Raw genomic sequence first — 16,626 nt, 5'->3', positions numbered from 1 at the left:
TTAATAGGTCAATAAATATCATTAAGAGGATGTTAAGTCAATGATCTAAAAGGAGGACTTAAACCACACTCCATTTAATTGTGTTTTGTTTGGATGACAGTTCACATTGCCTACAGTGATTTAATTAACTGTGCTAATCATTAAACAAACTATGCCTTAACATACACGAAGTCAAGTCAACAGTATTTCTTCAGAGATCCATACATGTGTTTAAATCTTAATCCTTCAGATATTTTTGTAGAAATCTTTTCCAAGAGAAGAAGCAAGCTTTAGCAAATCAACTCCTATATTCCTTGCAAGTCTGTCCCCTGCCTTACTACTGCCTCCTCTTTAAAATCTCCAGAATCCAAACATGAAGACACAGAAGATCACCAGAAAAAGTGATCAACTTCACAAACATCATCACTCCTATTTTTCAGAATTTCCACTGAATTATACATAATTATCTAGTTACATCTCAAGATCAGTATGTTTAAATTATGCACATGAAGTTTAAGAAAGCTTAAATAAATTTGACCTATACAAATACTTACACTTCCAAATCTATATTTGCAACACATTTTACAATGAGCCACTAGAAATAACACTTTCTTCACATTCACAAAGCTGTCAGAAGCCTAAGTGAATTTAATAAATTGCTGGCATAGAAGAAACAGGCAACATGTAGATACTTAAATACGTTTACACAGTTCATATCACTCCACCAAGAAAGTGTAGCCAACAAAAAGAATTTGCAAATATTCATCAACAATCAAGCAGTATGACCAGTGGCCTCTCATTGCCACAGGCCATTCCATCAGGAATACAAAGACAGTTTAGAAGCCCCAAGAACATCTTCCCTCAATTGTCTCAGAGAAAATTCCGAGGAAGTAAAATCTTTTTCATCTTGTAAACTACAATACAGAGTTCACTACAAAGCTCTGTTCCTCTGTCAACATGCTGCTTGTCATTTTGATTATTTATATCCAGGGGTTTTTTTATTTTTGCATCCTCAGTAGGTCACATCCTTGTATGAATAAATATAAACCATTACAAATACTTTGAGAGCACTAACTTCGCTTCAATAATGTAGCATGTACGAAGAAATTCATCAAGCTGTAATTTCCGCAAAAGATGCGGCAAGGTATTCTGAAGAGATTACTCAGCAACTTACAGCAGTGGAAGAGGCAGGCATCTTTCTACTTCAGCAGAATTATTAATAAAACACAAGTAAATTAATGATTTAAGCCACTTGCAGAAAAATTTTACATCCTGATAAATTCCTGCTGTGTGTAGCTGATTGACAAGAACTGATCAAGGTGACAAGTGACTTAGGTGTTAGAAAGACTTTCATTATGTAAGTGCCACTAAATTAAATCCATTTCCATAATAAATCTACTGCTAAGGAGTTATAACTCTGCTATAAAAAGCCATTCCAAGCTGAAACTTGGCAGTTATTTTTCTGCTGTTGAGTACAACAGAAAACTTTATAGTGTTGGACCAAGTGCACTCATGTAAATCCAAGTCATTTTTCATACTGATTCAGATATAATGTCTAGGTGAATACTGTCATTCTCTTTTAGAAACATTATATTATGTTACACTGTTTACTTCACTATCATTAAATCAAGACACTAGTATTATTCACAGTACCAAGAAAATGTTAGCTTCGTATTTCTGTAAGGCAGCACTATTCATAGTAAGGACTGATACAGGAAGAATTTACAGAAGCCACTAATTAAAGGTCTTTGGGAATGAAGAACCACATTGTAAAACAGAAGTAACACTCTCAGCTAGGCAAATTACATGAAAAGTAATGGGTGCTACCACAAGTGTCTCATTAACGGCAATCCTTTGACAGTCAGTATGTAAATAATAACACCAGCTTAAATTAGGAAACACTTTTTCAACCTTTCATTAGAAAATATGGCAAAGTGCATTAAGTTTCTTTATTAACATGTTAAGTAAATATTTTGTGGCAAATTAAAAGATGTGCACATAGCAACTGTGCAAGAGGATTCAGGAAAAGAATTAACACAAAAACAAAGAATGCATTAAGACAAGCCACGATACCAAAGTCAGCATATGGCCACTAAAAAAACCTCATGCAACTTACATAGAATATAGTACTCACCATTACCATCAGTTAGGAAATGATCCCAGGCATGTCCCTATCTCTGCTGATAATATTTTTTGAAACTTAAAGCCTCCCAAAGATTAAGCAAGTAGACATTATCCAGTACCAACTTATCTCAGCATACAGCTCTCTCCAGTGGTGTTGCAGACACTTGCAGCTTCCGCAAGATACAAGTGACCCACCTTGTAAATTTCAGCATTTTTTCAGACATGATTAAAAGCAAATACGACAAGAATAAAACTTGTTTTTTTCCCCATTTACAAGACAGCATTTTCACTGAAATAAACCCTGTTAAAAAAAAAATAGAAACTACATAACAGAATTCACCACTAAAATCAATCAACAGCCTAAGGAAAAACATGCCCTGCTGTTATTGTGGGATCTCAGCTTTCATACTTCTACCCAAGACTAAGTAAAATGGACTGTGGGCACTACAATTATAATTTCTTTTATCTGTGTATGGCTGCAGGAAAAGAAACGGCAAGGACATAAAAATTGGAAGACTACAGCAAAAGATTCTAGCTGAGGAAAAAGGGGCAAAAAACATAACTGAACAAAGAAATACTGGTTAATTATTTTTTAAAAAAAGTATCATTATTTGTTTCATAAAGTGGAAAAGAGTATAGGCTGACAAAATATGATGTCAGTAAAATAGACGTCTGCAACCTATTTGTCAGCAAAATACTATGGAAAACATTCCACTTCATTGCTTGTTAGGTAGTCATATTACACAAGCATACTATACAAAAGCTTAAAAAAAGTGTGTAACAAGCAGACTATGACCATTCCTCAGAGTGCTTAAGAACAAACACAAATCATGTGAAATAACAGAAATGGTAATATTGCAAAAAAGTACAGTAAGTCATTCAAATTGGCTTGAACTTAAAATTTAGTTGGACAGGAGCATGACAGTTTTCACCTAATACACTTAGTCCTATAGTAATTTATTTTACTCTACAAAAATACAATTCCTTGAAGAAATGGGGAAAGAATGCATGCATGGAGTTGTTAATATGCAGGATATCATTACACTCACAAAGTCAAATGTAGTGTTGGACGTACACCTCAGATGTAGAAGATTTTGTGTAAAGAACACTCTTCCAGCCAGGAGGAGAAGCAGGGAGAAAGGCAGGCACAAAGAACAGCTTATGTTTCATTAAGTCTGAGAAAAAGCCATTAAGTTTTTGTCAATGACCTTTTCACCTTACCCTTCAAAGGATGAAACCTTCTCACATACTAAAGGTCACTATCACACACTATGAAGTTTAGCTACGTTAGACAGGCTGCTAACACTTCTTAAGTTTTCCTGATTGTCTCCAGTAAAAAAAAACAAACACACACACACAAAAAAAAAAATCAGTCACATCAGCTTTGAAAAACCTGAAATACTTATATGATATACCCTATGTAAAGCACCTTCAGTTGAGTGTTAATAGCTCAACCACATCCAAGAATAAATCCAAATGAAGCAAACAATTCAATGTAACACAAATCTGACAGAGCTGCCTATAAAGATGTTAGTTTCCCTGTCCCCTAGAATACAAATACCCATTTAGGAAAAGAATACTCTTTACCGTAAGGGCATTACAACATATTCTTTGCCCCCAAGAAAACCTGCCCAAAGCTTCTGAAAAGCCATGATACACATATTCTCTACAGACTCTTGATTTTAATAATAAAGCCTAAAAAAATTGTCTTTATTGATTATGTCTGTGCCTTGGCAGGACAATTTGAATAGAGTTTAGAAAAGAATGAAGTCCCAAAAAAAACCAACAAACTTGAGTCTACAGTATGGTCATGGTCTAAGGAAGACTAAAATTAAAGTACATATATTGAACTAACTCAAGAAACCAGACTTCTCCCACCCTTCTTGCTAATGTTATGACTGCAATAAAACCAGGAAAGTTAACTCAGTTGCTCATACAGAAGACTCAGACTAATCAGTATTAAACTGAAATCAAGTGTTTCGCATGAAGGCACACTTTGAAATAACACTGACAAGATTTGAGAATAAAGCATAGTAATTTAATTATTACAATGATACTCAGGGAGAATTAAGCAAGACTGTAAAGCTCACAAAAGCCCATTAAAGTCCACCACTAATGAATGAAGACTCATTTCATTCATTACCTCACTCTGACATGTTCACCTGGCTACTTTTAGGGGATGGCTTTGAGATACCCTGCCTTTCCGGTGCTGGTGAGAAGTCTGACATACTGGTGCCCAAAATATATTTGTCAAAGGACACACTTGCAATCCTGTTTATACAGCAAATCAGAGAGTGTAACTCAGTGAACTATCAGTATCAGTTAAGATCATAAGCATAAACGTTCTGGACATATTTTGGCATTTCACAGATTATGAACCAACAGCACATGGATCAGCTATAGGATAACTCTGCTTCCATAATACCACATGAAACTATCACAGACACCAACACAATCAATACAGGTGGCTTTCAGAAAGTTAAGAAACATTCACAACATTCTATCTGTATGTCTGAGCTATACAATACCGAGGAGAAACAGTGAAATTCATCCATATGAGCCTCCTCACTAATTATTACTGCATCTGGGAATACTGCTCTCAGTGGGAAACTTGGAATAAAAAACAACTCTTCTGTGAAAAAAGCCATGTGCATATACTTGGAGGACCAGAACTACTCTGTGTCATACTTAGTCAGGATATAGGTTATTCTCCAGCCTATATACAATGACAAAACTTGTTTCACAAACAATATCAATCTGTAATCCCTCAGGATACAATTTTGCCAACATTCAGAGACAATGAAAGTTTATATTAAATTGACACAAGCAATGCATAAATTAAGTCTCTGTTTTGAAAGGCACAAATTAAGAGAAGAAGTGATTTGGAGATGTATACAATTCCAACATGCTGGTCACAGGCAATGTCCATGCCAAAGGAACAAATGAGTTTCAAGCTGTTTTCAACAGCTAAAACCAGGAAGAAAAAAATAATTAAAAAAAAAAATACTGCTGCATGGAATGATTGTGTATCAAGAAGATACTGAAATACCCTAAAAAGCCAGCTGAATACCCATTTTCAAAGAAACAGCAGGTAAAACTCCATTCCTGTGGCAACTGGTAACAGGTATACTCAGAAGTTACTGTGTCTACACTTAGGAACTTCACCTTTTCAAATCAAAGGAACTGCACAGACACCATCTGAGAATTCATGAACCAGTGTGGTATAAAAACCTTTTCAAAAGGTACTTAAAAATTAAAGTGTAGTACAAGAAAATAAAGGCAGCACTGTCACTAATAATGTACAGCAAAAAAGTAATACTGCCAGTACAGCTGCACTAGTTTGATATCAATAATATTTGAAGAATTCAGAAGAATATTTGCATGCTAAAGTAAGAATTTTAAATACAGGGATAGACGTAACTTATAAGATTATCATATTACCCTGGGACAATTTATGTTTGATCAGTGTGTGATAAACAATAAGCTCTTTCCTTACACTGCAAATCCATTTATTATGTAAGCATTAAATTGGAAATCATACAGGGATGGATGCAGTAAAACACTGAAAGAAAAGATTAGAGAAACTGAAATATTTGTATGTATACAGACTGCATTTGAACCCTCAAACAAGAACATATACTACAAGTCTGAAAAAGTTAACTGCAAGAGGAAAAAACTGGGGGCCGAAGGGTAGTCCTATACCTAGGTCCAGACACAGAAAATCACAAGAATATACACTAGTGCTAACACTCATTCTAGAGAGGGTACCTCAAAAAACAAACAAAACCCCACAAAACCAAAATTTCAACATCTAACACAGATTTTAAAGTACTGGCAAGAACCAGCTTGGAATACTATGTACAGCTACCAGCAGCTATCATTGAGATAATTTAAACAGAAAAAGAGCACGTAAACTCTATTACATCAGGAGAGCATATCTACAGAGGCAACAAGAAGAGACAGTCAGAAGGTTAACTGGAAGAGGGGCAGAAATCACTGTAAATGAAGACCTCACCCAAAGAAAATGAACCACCATAAGACAAAAACACAAAGATAAACAGCTCAGACAACGAAGAAAAAACCAATTACTAGAGGCAGACTTCTACTTTTTAAAGTTTTGGAACAACTTTCCAGTCGGTAACTGAAGCAAAACATGAAAATAGAATACAACAGAACTCTTATCAGTATACAAGAGATTAGTATCTTGCTGTTGTAGGCTACATGAGTGGTTACTTGAAAAAGGAGACCTTTCACTCTACAAAATACTTCTCTTACCATAATCACCAGAAACGCTGATAAAAAGTTCTTAGACTGCTACTCTAAAACAAGAGAACTGACAACCAGCCTAGACACCCAAACTTCACAGATTCACTAGTCTATGGCCATAATTCTGACACAGCCTTCTTTTAGCAGGGAAGCTACAGTTACGGACGAATTATTTGTTTCTATCCTCCAAAAGCTGGAAAAGAATTGGGGGAAGGAGGCAGGAATTGCTATTTTCCTTTACATTAACTCTATTTTCGAAACAGCATAACTAACAAAAGTAGCAAAAAAATCTCAGCTATCTTGCATTACATAACCTCAGAAGGCTAACATCTGTAGTATTTATACACAAGGGGAGAAAAGAAAACATACAAGAGTGGCATGGAAGCCATGGGGAAAATAAGGGGAACATGACAGAATGCAGAAGACAACTACAGACAGACACTACATACAGATCAAGTTTAATCACTGTATTGCCGAGGAAACAACACTTGGTATTATTTTACTATTTCATTTAATTGGCAAAAAATGCCTTCTTGAGCCTTACTATGAAAGTCTGTTAGGGTTTGGGGTTTTTTTTCTCTAAGTATTAAAACCAAACAAAAAAAAACCCCATACATTAAGAATACTAGCATGCTACCACAGAAGCAAAACAACATTTTGTAAAATTTCACAGATGGACAACCTATATAACGTTGCTTGAGTAACAAATCAGAATTTGTATAAATAAATGAGAACTCCCTTCCACTCCTAACTTTGCATGTAACATTAAAAACCATAAAATTAAATGCCTCACGCCCTATGACAAATAATTCAATACAGAATTACTAAAGATCAACAAAAACACTAGTGGGATGGATTGAATCCTATGACCTAAAAGAAAGAATGGGTATTGCACTACAAAGTCAGATGCTGTGCTAATCAACACAACACCCACTCCTAATCAATATGAATTAGAAACAAACATTTATATTAGGATTGCATACAGAAATCTTAGTACCAAAATCACATTCAACTGGGTGTTTTACAAGCCATCTGGGTAGACAACTTCTATTTGTATCAGTTTGGCTTTTTTTTCCCCTAGCTAAGCAGAACATTTTTATTTGCTTTTCACAAAACTCTAAGTGACAGAAAACCATAGACTGAAAAAATAATTGTGTCCCTGAAGACAGAGGAAGAACCCATAACTGTAATTACAAAGCACAAATTAGATGAAGACTTACCGCAACTAGGTGAGCTAAGTGCATTAGTTTTTTAAGACCACAGGACTAGAAGAAACTTCAAGTGACAAAGTCTAGTCATCTGCTATCATACATGAGCCTAAAAATAAGATCACTTAAAAAAGTTGAAGCTGAAAATTCTTTTGATGCTTCTATCTGCAAAGTCTTAACTTACCCTTGACATTTATCTCTATGCTTGACCGACATGTAAACTCTGCCAATAACCTGTTCACTCCTGTAACTTCTAATACAGTTATTCTTCCCTTATAATTGTTTAGCCCAGTGGATTATGCTTTCACAGAATGGCTGAGACTGGAAGGACCTCTGGAGGTCAAACTGGTCGAACCCCCTTTCTCAAGAAGGATCACCTAAAGCTGGTTGCTGAGGACTATATCCAGATGGCTTTTGAGCATCTCCATACATAGAGACTCCACAGCCTCCCAGAGCAACCTGTACCAGTGCTTGCTTGGTCATCATCACAGTGAAAATGTGTCGCATGGTGTCCAGAGGGAACCTCCTGTGATTCAGTTTGTGCCCACTGCCTCTGGCCCTGTCACTGGGCCTAGTGAAGGGAACCTAGCTCTATCTTCTTTGCACACTTCTTTCAGAAAGTTACACACATTAACGCATTTTAATCCTGGCATAGGTACAAACAGGAGTGTATGTACTATTAAGCTACACTAACCTTCCCCGTACTAAATTTTCAAACTCTTTGGTCTGCTTTCTCTTTTGAAATTCATGTTTAATATTTAGTTACCCTTCAGTTGCAGCTTATCATTTGTGTTAGGAATGATATCTCCACAAGGAGATGGAATGAAGATGCACTAGGGGAAGTTTAGATCAAACATTAGGAAAAGGTTCTTCACCGAGAGGATGTTAGATCACTGGAACAGGCTCCCCAGGCGATCACAGCACCACACCCGGTAACCTGGACCACACTCTTAGTCATACGGTTTAGTTTTAGGTAGTTCTGTGGGGAGCAGGGAGTTGGACTCGATGATCCTTATGAGTCCCTTCCAACTTGAGAAATTCCATGACATACCACTGCACAGTGACAGCCAAATTCATTGTGTGCACTAGTGTGTAGGTTGTACTTTTGCTCAGGCTCAGATCTGTGCCGATACATAGTAACGACACACACCTCATTTTACCAGGCTGGATTGCTTCCTTGTAATACCACAAGACCACCCCACCCCCCAAGGAGGACAAAAATCTACCCAGTAAAGAAATTAAAAGTACATCATCATTAACATACCAAAAAAAAAAAACCCCAAAAACACACAAACAAAACAAAACAAAAAACACCAACAAAACCCCTACACAATCTCCTCTGGATTATGTTCCATAAATAGAAACATTTAGGACACAAGTAACACCTATAGCAGATAACTGTAAACAAAAACTCAATAGAAACTAATCTTTACTCATTGTTAAAAGGATGGGTTTTCCAATTGAAAGGAGTAAACTTTGAAGTATTAATGAAGAAACATAGCTGCTTGCACTATGACTGTAGGCATGCAATCATAATAAAATAATTCGGAGAGTTTCCACCACTGCACAAGAACTGTTCACGTGCACATTATGGGTTGCTCTCTCCTGATTCCCCTGAAGTTAGAAGGTTAACATAGCCAAACCAGACTAACAAACGCCTCTAGTAATTCCTGTTGACAACTGAATCCATCACTAATCCACCTGTCTGCTCACAACCAGATGTTGCTGTTTCTTTGGCAGAAAAAGCCGGAATTGTCCACACCTCAAACACATTCTCAGTTCAAGTGCAGTCCGTCTTAAGTCTTTAAGACAGAAAGCTCAGTTTAGCATGGAAACAACGGAGGTATGCACACACTGACTTCTACCAACTCTGCTGCAGGGAACAAGCAGCTACATCAGACAAATTTAGGGCTTTATGGATTTAGGGGTTATGGGAAATGCATTCAACCAAAACACAAATTTAAGGGGGGGGGGGATGTGGGTTAAAAAAAAAACAAACAAAAACCAAACAAAAAAAAAAAAACAAAACCAACCAACCAAACAAAAAAACCCCCAAACTCCATACACCACAGTTTAGGAACCTCAAGGCTGGACGTTTAAGTGTTGAACAAGGTGAGAAAGCAAGTAGGATTTACTTGGACAACAAAGCATTGAAAACAGAAGCCTGAAGAGGTATGAGGACAAACTAGACAGAAGGACCAGAGCAGAAAAATCTGCTGCAGGAGGGGAATGCACATCCAGCAGAAGTCAGTCCTTCCCAGGGCCTGCAGTACCACATGCAATCATCATACATTACATTGCTTTTCTACCAACAACAAGCACTTGCAAGCATCCACTGAAACACTCTCATACCTCTGGTTAAAAGAGAAAAAACATACTGCTACTAATACCATTCCATCCATTTAATTAGTAGTAGCTACACGTAGCTAAAAGTTACAACCTAATGACTCGCAGGAGCACATCCATACAGTGAATTTGTTTACTAAGTTTGCTTAAAAAGGAACAGCAAAGCATGGAAATAGTTGCAAAATCAGTTCTTAATTCTCATGTTTGCTAACTCTTAATGTCTCTTATACAACATTAAAGAGAATACACACAAAAGGAGCTGATTTACCTGACCCTTCACTAACTTCTTCCACACCACAGAAATTCTCTCATTCAAAGCAAAGCTACTCAACTTTTCCCCTTGTAATTTCACGTGTGTCCCTTATTACATCCTATTTCAACCATGCTCCAGAGAGACTTAATCCCCTACTGGTCTTCTGTACAGGACTCACCACTGTAATACGTTAGCATGCCATAATAATTAACTTGTTTTCACAACACTTACACTAATTTTTTTTATAAATATGGGTATCCTTCCCATTTTATAGACGAGTAACCCAAGTTACAGGCTAAAATTTAAGAACTATCCACCAATTTTGCCTGCACTGTTAGAGAAATTTAGGGCACAACTTTAAAGTACACCATGTTATTCAGCACTGTCCAAAACTAAAGCTTCTGTTGAGCCATGCAGAAGTAGTCAGGGTCTAGAAACTGTCTCCCAGGAAATCAATGTTCTACTAATAAGCTCTTGTGGGGAGTTTGGTTTAAACAGACTTATCTGGGACCACAAGAAACTGATAGAAAGAAAGAATTCCAGTATTCCAAAGTGACATTCAATCACCCAAACCACTAGATATGCTTTCCCTTCCCACAGTCCCCAGTCAATTCATTTCACATTTTCCAGCTTTTGGAAAATACATCAGCCAACTTTGATACACAGCTCCAATTCCTAAATACAGCAAGTTGAAAAAATTATATATAAATTGTAACTAAATACCACCATGACATGTACTTAAGAGGTCAGAAATGAATTAAAACTGTTTCCTATTTTTACAAAGAAATTTTTATTTGAATATTGGTTTAAGGCATTTTTGTATGTAATAGAGAAGATTAAGGGGGCAATGACCCATTAAAAAATAAAAAGTATCTCTAAACATGCTCATATATAACACTGTACGAACCTAATGGAGAGCTTACCATAGGCAACATTTGAAGCATTTTGAAAGTCTTGCCCAAGTTACACTACCTCAAGTCAAGCGCAGACTATTTCCTCCCGAAAATTGTACATGCATGAAAAACTGTTCTTAATTCCCTCAGCTGCAGAAACGCTTCCAAGAACTACAGACTGCATAATCTAAGCCGGGCAAATGGAAGAAAAATGTGTCTCCTACTTGCTATCCCTCTGCAAAACTCCCTCACAAATCTGAAGACTTTATCATTGAGCTTATCTATACTTTCTTCTATTTTGAAAAGAACAGGAACACAAAATGTTATAGCCTTATTCTGACTAGTTCACACTTTCAAAGGAAGAAAACCCAACGTAAACTTTATTATATGCCATGCATTAAGCATGCACGATCTACCTCTCTTAAACCTCTGAAAAGCACTGGGTGGCACACAGTGTCCATAGACATTGTCCCACACAAAAGCTTTCACAACTTGATGGCACAAAAAGCTTCAGTCTCTTCCACACACTTTGTTTCTATGTACAGGAAGTCATAATGAACAACATACAATGCTTCATACTGAACTGTCAAATAACAAAATAATTATCCGAGACAGTATCACACGTAATGGCAAGCTGCCTAGCACCTCTGTAGATCTTCCCCAAGAAAAGTATCAAGTTTTTTAAGTAGGTAAATGCTGGAGGGGAATCCCTAAATACAGTAAGAAGTTTCCATGAAGTATCTTCTGCTCAATTCTCATAACTGACAACTCATCTCAGCTCTTTTTTGTTAAAAGCAGAAATCTAACATTTGCAATGCCAAACAAAGATGTCCTGGAAATCTTACTGTCTTCATCGAAACTCTGTATCCAAGTAACAAAGCAGCAAAGTGAACAGTCAAACTCAAGATGGCCCAAAGATTACATAAAGTTTTGATGTAATTTTTTTTAAGATTTCCTCATGAACGTACTCAGTGTGGATAACTATGAAAAAAAAAAAATCTTCATTTTTTCTCCTCCCCTCCTTTCTTGATGCTGAATTGAGCTACAATGCTGATACACTGCAGGTGTCTCACAGAGAACCAGAGGCTGCTTTGATAGCTGCAGACAACTAATGCATATATTTACACAAAAGGTGGAAAACCTCACTCAACAGTTACTTTCTAAGTGATTAAGTTTTAGCTGAATCTAGTCCTCTTTAAAAGAGATACAAAATGTAGTTTAGGTGACCACACAATGGAAGCAATTAAGACAATAACATTTTTGACTGCTAACTTCATGTCTTTTTTGCCCATTAAAGAGCGTGCAAGTGAAGTGTCTCATTCCAGCAGCAGAAGCATCCACCAGGATTTCTAATTAAGTCAGAGAAAAAGTACACACAGTTAGTATTGTCTGGAATCGATCTTTAAAGAACAGGGTCTAAATTAGAAAATCCCAGATGGGGTCCTGATCCCTGGTTACGGTACTACCATATAAATGGTGACAGACACAAGATGATTAGTACAAACATGCCCATCTGCTCTTGATGAAGTATCGTGCTTTCTGGGTTTTTATTATTACTTCTTGAAACGTATTAATACCAAAGTTGTCATGAGCTGCTACAACAGAGCTGAAGACCGGGCAATATAAAAGAAGAAGAGTGATGCAGAATGTTTTTCCACTGCTTAGGGTGGGATGTGTAAAAGTAAATTCCATAGATGGAGACAAAGTAATGGAGGTCTTAATCCTTGGAACCCATTTCAAAGACTTCTTCACACTTTAGAAGAGGTTGAAAACCAGTATATGCAGAAACAGACAGTAATAACTTTTAAAAAGAATGGCAGCATTAACATTTTTATTCTTAAAAATGAAGTTAAAATATTAATTGTATTTCATGGAATTGTTTCAAGTTTGATGTGTTACAGTAAATATGCATATTAATTTTTTATTGTAGAATCCAAAATGTTTCCAAGAGATTTTGAAATAAACCACTAACTTGCTGAAATTCATTTTCATTTATACAGTTCACTTTTGATATATTTTACTTAAGTATCAAAACTAAGCAGAAATATCAAGTTTTCTGCAAGACCACATTCAACTGAAGATGTCACCAATGGAAAAGCAATAGGCATATCATTTACATATCTGCACAGTCTTAACTTTTAGATGTTCAACCTCTGAGGGCAAGGAGAAGATTGGTGGGGTTTTTTACAGCATATATTTTGCAGTTCTTAAAGCCTGCGCATGATTCCTTCCAAGATCTGTCAATGCTATTCAAATACTCCAGAAGGTCTACAGATTTGGTAAATCAACATAACACTTCACCACCAAAGATCATCACACTAACCCATCCTTTAAAAAAAAAATAAATCTCTGCTTTCCCTTACCAAACAATTTCAAAACTGAAAGCCTCCAATACTCTCTCGGTCTTTCCAAAGATTATTTCAGGTTGCAGTATTGACATTATGTGCTAATAGCAAACACACTGTTACTTTAGAAGCTTGTTAAAGGGAGTATGGTACTGACAAGTGGCAAGATAGTGTACGACACACAAGAAGTACTTTTAGGGTCTAATAAAGAAACTTGTCAGAAGGCAGGGAGGAAGACTGTGTCAAGAAAGAGAAAGGTATGTATTTGGACTAAGAAATATTAAGAGAAAGGGATATTAGAATGAAAACGGTAGAGAAAAACAATGAGTTGTAGTATCACATTTTCCTCCGTTTCCTACTTTGCATGCTATTACTGTTCAGCTTCACATCTTCTTATTCATTGCTCCCATGAAAATTCTCCTTGTGCAACAAGTAGCCTTTATTACCTCTTCCAAAGTCAGGCTAGAAGAAAACACATTTACTCCGAAGATCTTTAAATGAAAATCCCTTACTAAAAGGCTTCTACACATAGCCCATACAATCTCTTGCTCTTCTGTATGAATATAAACTGTGTGACTGAAGAAAGAGACAGAGGGGAAAAATGCATAACCTGAGAGCCTGGTAGACAGCAACATATCCCAAAAGAAAATGCATCTCTTTTGATCTACAGGACGTAACCAAGCCTCCTGTTCTAGAGCCAAAAATGGATAACGCCTGAGGTCATGCCCATATTTCATTACTATGCTTTTCCAAATGCTAACAATGACTGTTAGATTTTATATTTTTAATTACAGCTTAATAATGAACTTCGCTGACTTGCTCAATTTAAGTCCCTAAGTAAGCTTGAGAGATACAGCCTAAACCCAATATTTATATGGCACACAAGGGTAAAAAAGAACATACAAGTGTTACACACATATGATTTTCCATTTTAATTTGATTTATTTAGCTGTTTCATCAAAAGCTGAACTACAGTTTATCCAATCCATATAGCAACTAGCAATAGGAATGCAAGAGACACACAACCAACACTACTGTGTAAGAACTGTATTAAAAAATCCCAAACAAACAAAACACCACACACAAAACCACGCCACACACCCCCACCTCACAGTAATACAAGTACAACCTTGCTTCAAACACAGACACAAGATGTCATGCGAGTACTGAAGTACTGCACTACTTTCTCCAGCGCTCCAGTTCATCTCCAGTGCACACTTTCAAATGCCTGTGATGAACGTGATACACACACCTCCGTTAAACTACCTTACCTGATTGTCTGTCACTATCAGTTTTCTTTTAGGGTGGTCTGCGCATAGCATACCTCAAAAAGATGCAAAATAGCTGAATGTATCTCTTGACATAAGTATATATAATATTTAGAGCGTATCTGTATTGCATACGAGACATACCAAGCAAAATTTCTATCATCTGAAAACTGAACGATTCCACTAGTTTGGAAGGCGAAAACCCGAAGGAATGCACGTCATCTCATCTCCATCCCAAAATGTGATTTGACACCCGCTTTCAACTATAAAGCCACTCAAATTTTCAATGCTCCCTTCCATTCCATCCCCAGCAAAGAGAAATCAACTACAGCCACAGCACCTACCCAGCAAGCACAAAACAAAGACAGACACGAGAATACTTCAGCAGTTGTGTTAAACGGGAGAACAGAACGGCTCACAAAATTATCACAGCCCTCAGCAAGCAGCGGCACAGGAGGCAAGCACCGAAGTCAGAAGGCGGCTTGCACGGCAAAATCCAGCTCCCTAGGAGCTGCTCTGCTGCCGTTTAATTTTTCCAGGATTGTTCACCATCATTAATTGTTGATTTGTTTTGAAGAATAGATAGTGATTTATTTGCAGCAGGATGAAGTTACAGACCTAGAATCCTGACCAGAGGCTCTCAACGTAAACAATACATAACCTATAAATTAACCATTCCCCATCTGGCAATTCAGATGTAAAATTCATAGTTTTCCACCTACCAGGCGGCGGCAAACCCCCCCACCCCCGCCCCCCTTCCTTCCCGAGCGCTTTCTAACAGAGCCTGATACAAAGTGGGAAGGAAAAAGAAAGCGGGGGGTGGGGGGGCAGCATGAAAGAAACGGGCTCGCAGAAGTAGGGACCCACCAAACCGAGGTCCTTAACGGCCGCCAGCTCCTCCCGGCTGACGATCGCTGCGAAGTGCAGGGCGGAAAAACCGAAGCGGGCGGCGAGGGGAGGTGGGGGTGGCGGGGGGTGTCCCCTCGCCGAGCCCGGGCAGCCGCGCGAGGCGGCGGGAGCCCCGGCGCAGCCCGAGCGGGGACTAGGCCGGCTGCAAGGGGCAGGGAGGGGACACCCGAGGGAGCCGCGATCACTCACCACAACGGGCGAGCAGCCTCCTCCCTCCCTCCCTCCCTCCTTCCCTCCCCCCCGCCCCCGCCGCCCGGAGCCACCGGCGCGGAGCGCGCGACACCACCCGCCGGGCCACCTGGGGGGGGAGGGGGAGACCCCCAGGCCCCGGGGCAGCGCGCACCCAGCCAAGGTCACCCCCTCGCGGGGCCCCGCCGCGCCCGGGGTGCGGGGGAGTGCGGGGGGGGGGGGGGGGGGGGGGGGAAGGGAAAAGGGGGGCGGCAAATTTAATTTGTGACGCCGGCCACAGGAAAGGGGGAGGGGAGCAGCCCCGTTAAGGGGCGAGGGGGATGGGAAGGGGGGGCTCCGCCACGGGCCAAGGGGAGGTCTCGCCCCCCCTCCTGCTCCTCCTCGAGCGCTAGCCGCGGAGCTCGGTCCGAGCGGGCGCCCCCCGCCCCCGCCACAGCGAAAGGAAAATGGAGCGAGTACGCGGTGCGGGTAACCGTGGCCGAGGCGCCGGGCTCCTTACCCCGCCGCAGCCGCTTCTCCTCGCTGGTCCCAGGCGGGTCCGCTCCGCGCTGCCGCTGCTCCGGGCTCGGAGAGGAGCTGCCGCCGTAGCCGCAGCCAATCGCCTCTAACCCCCTCCCCTTCCGCAGCTCGCCCCGGTCCCCCTGTCGGCTTCAAAATGGCGCCAACTTGTCTCCGGCTGCTCCAATGGAACCGCCGAGGGAAGCGAGCGGGGCCAGAGCGGGGCAGCAGCGCCCCCTGCCGGCCCCCCGCCGCCGCCACGGCGCGGGCACCGGCCGGAGCCACCGGTCGCAGGGCCCCACGGCCAGCGCGCCCCGGCCCGCCGCGCCGCCGCCGCCGGCAGCCGCG

At 39.6% G+C, this 16,626-nt stretch overlaps 1 protein-coding gene across 4 annotated transcripts in view; it reads right to left on the bottom strand.

Moving 5' to 3' along the window:
* Positions 1–16,413, bottom strand: part of PDS5B (PDS5 cohesin associated factor B) — a 115,099-nt gene extending 98,686 nt beyond the window's left edge. For all 4 annotated transcript variants that reach the window (XM_055701974.1, XM_055701976.1, XM_055701975.1 and 1 more), the window contains exon 1: positions 16,280–16,413. The gene's annotated coding sequence lies outside the window, so the exon portion shown is untranslated. The remainder of the gene's footprint in view (positions 1–16,279) is intronic.
* Between the last annotated feature and the right edge of the window lie 213 nt (positions 16,414–16,626).

The sequence above is a fragment of the Falco cherrug genome, chromosome 2, assembly GCF_023634085.1.
Source record: "Falco cherrug isolate bFalChe1 chromosome 2, bFalChe1.pri, whole genome shotgun sequence".
Taxonomy (NCBI): Eukaryota; Metazoa; Chordata; class Aves; order Falconiformes; family Falconidae; genus Falco; species Falco cherrug.
Note: the sequence above shows the minus strand (reverse complement) of the source record. Positions and strands in the feature narration are given on the sequence as shown.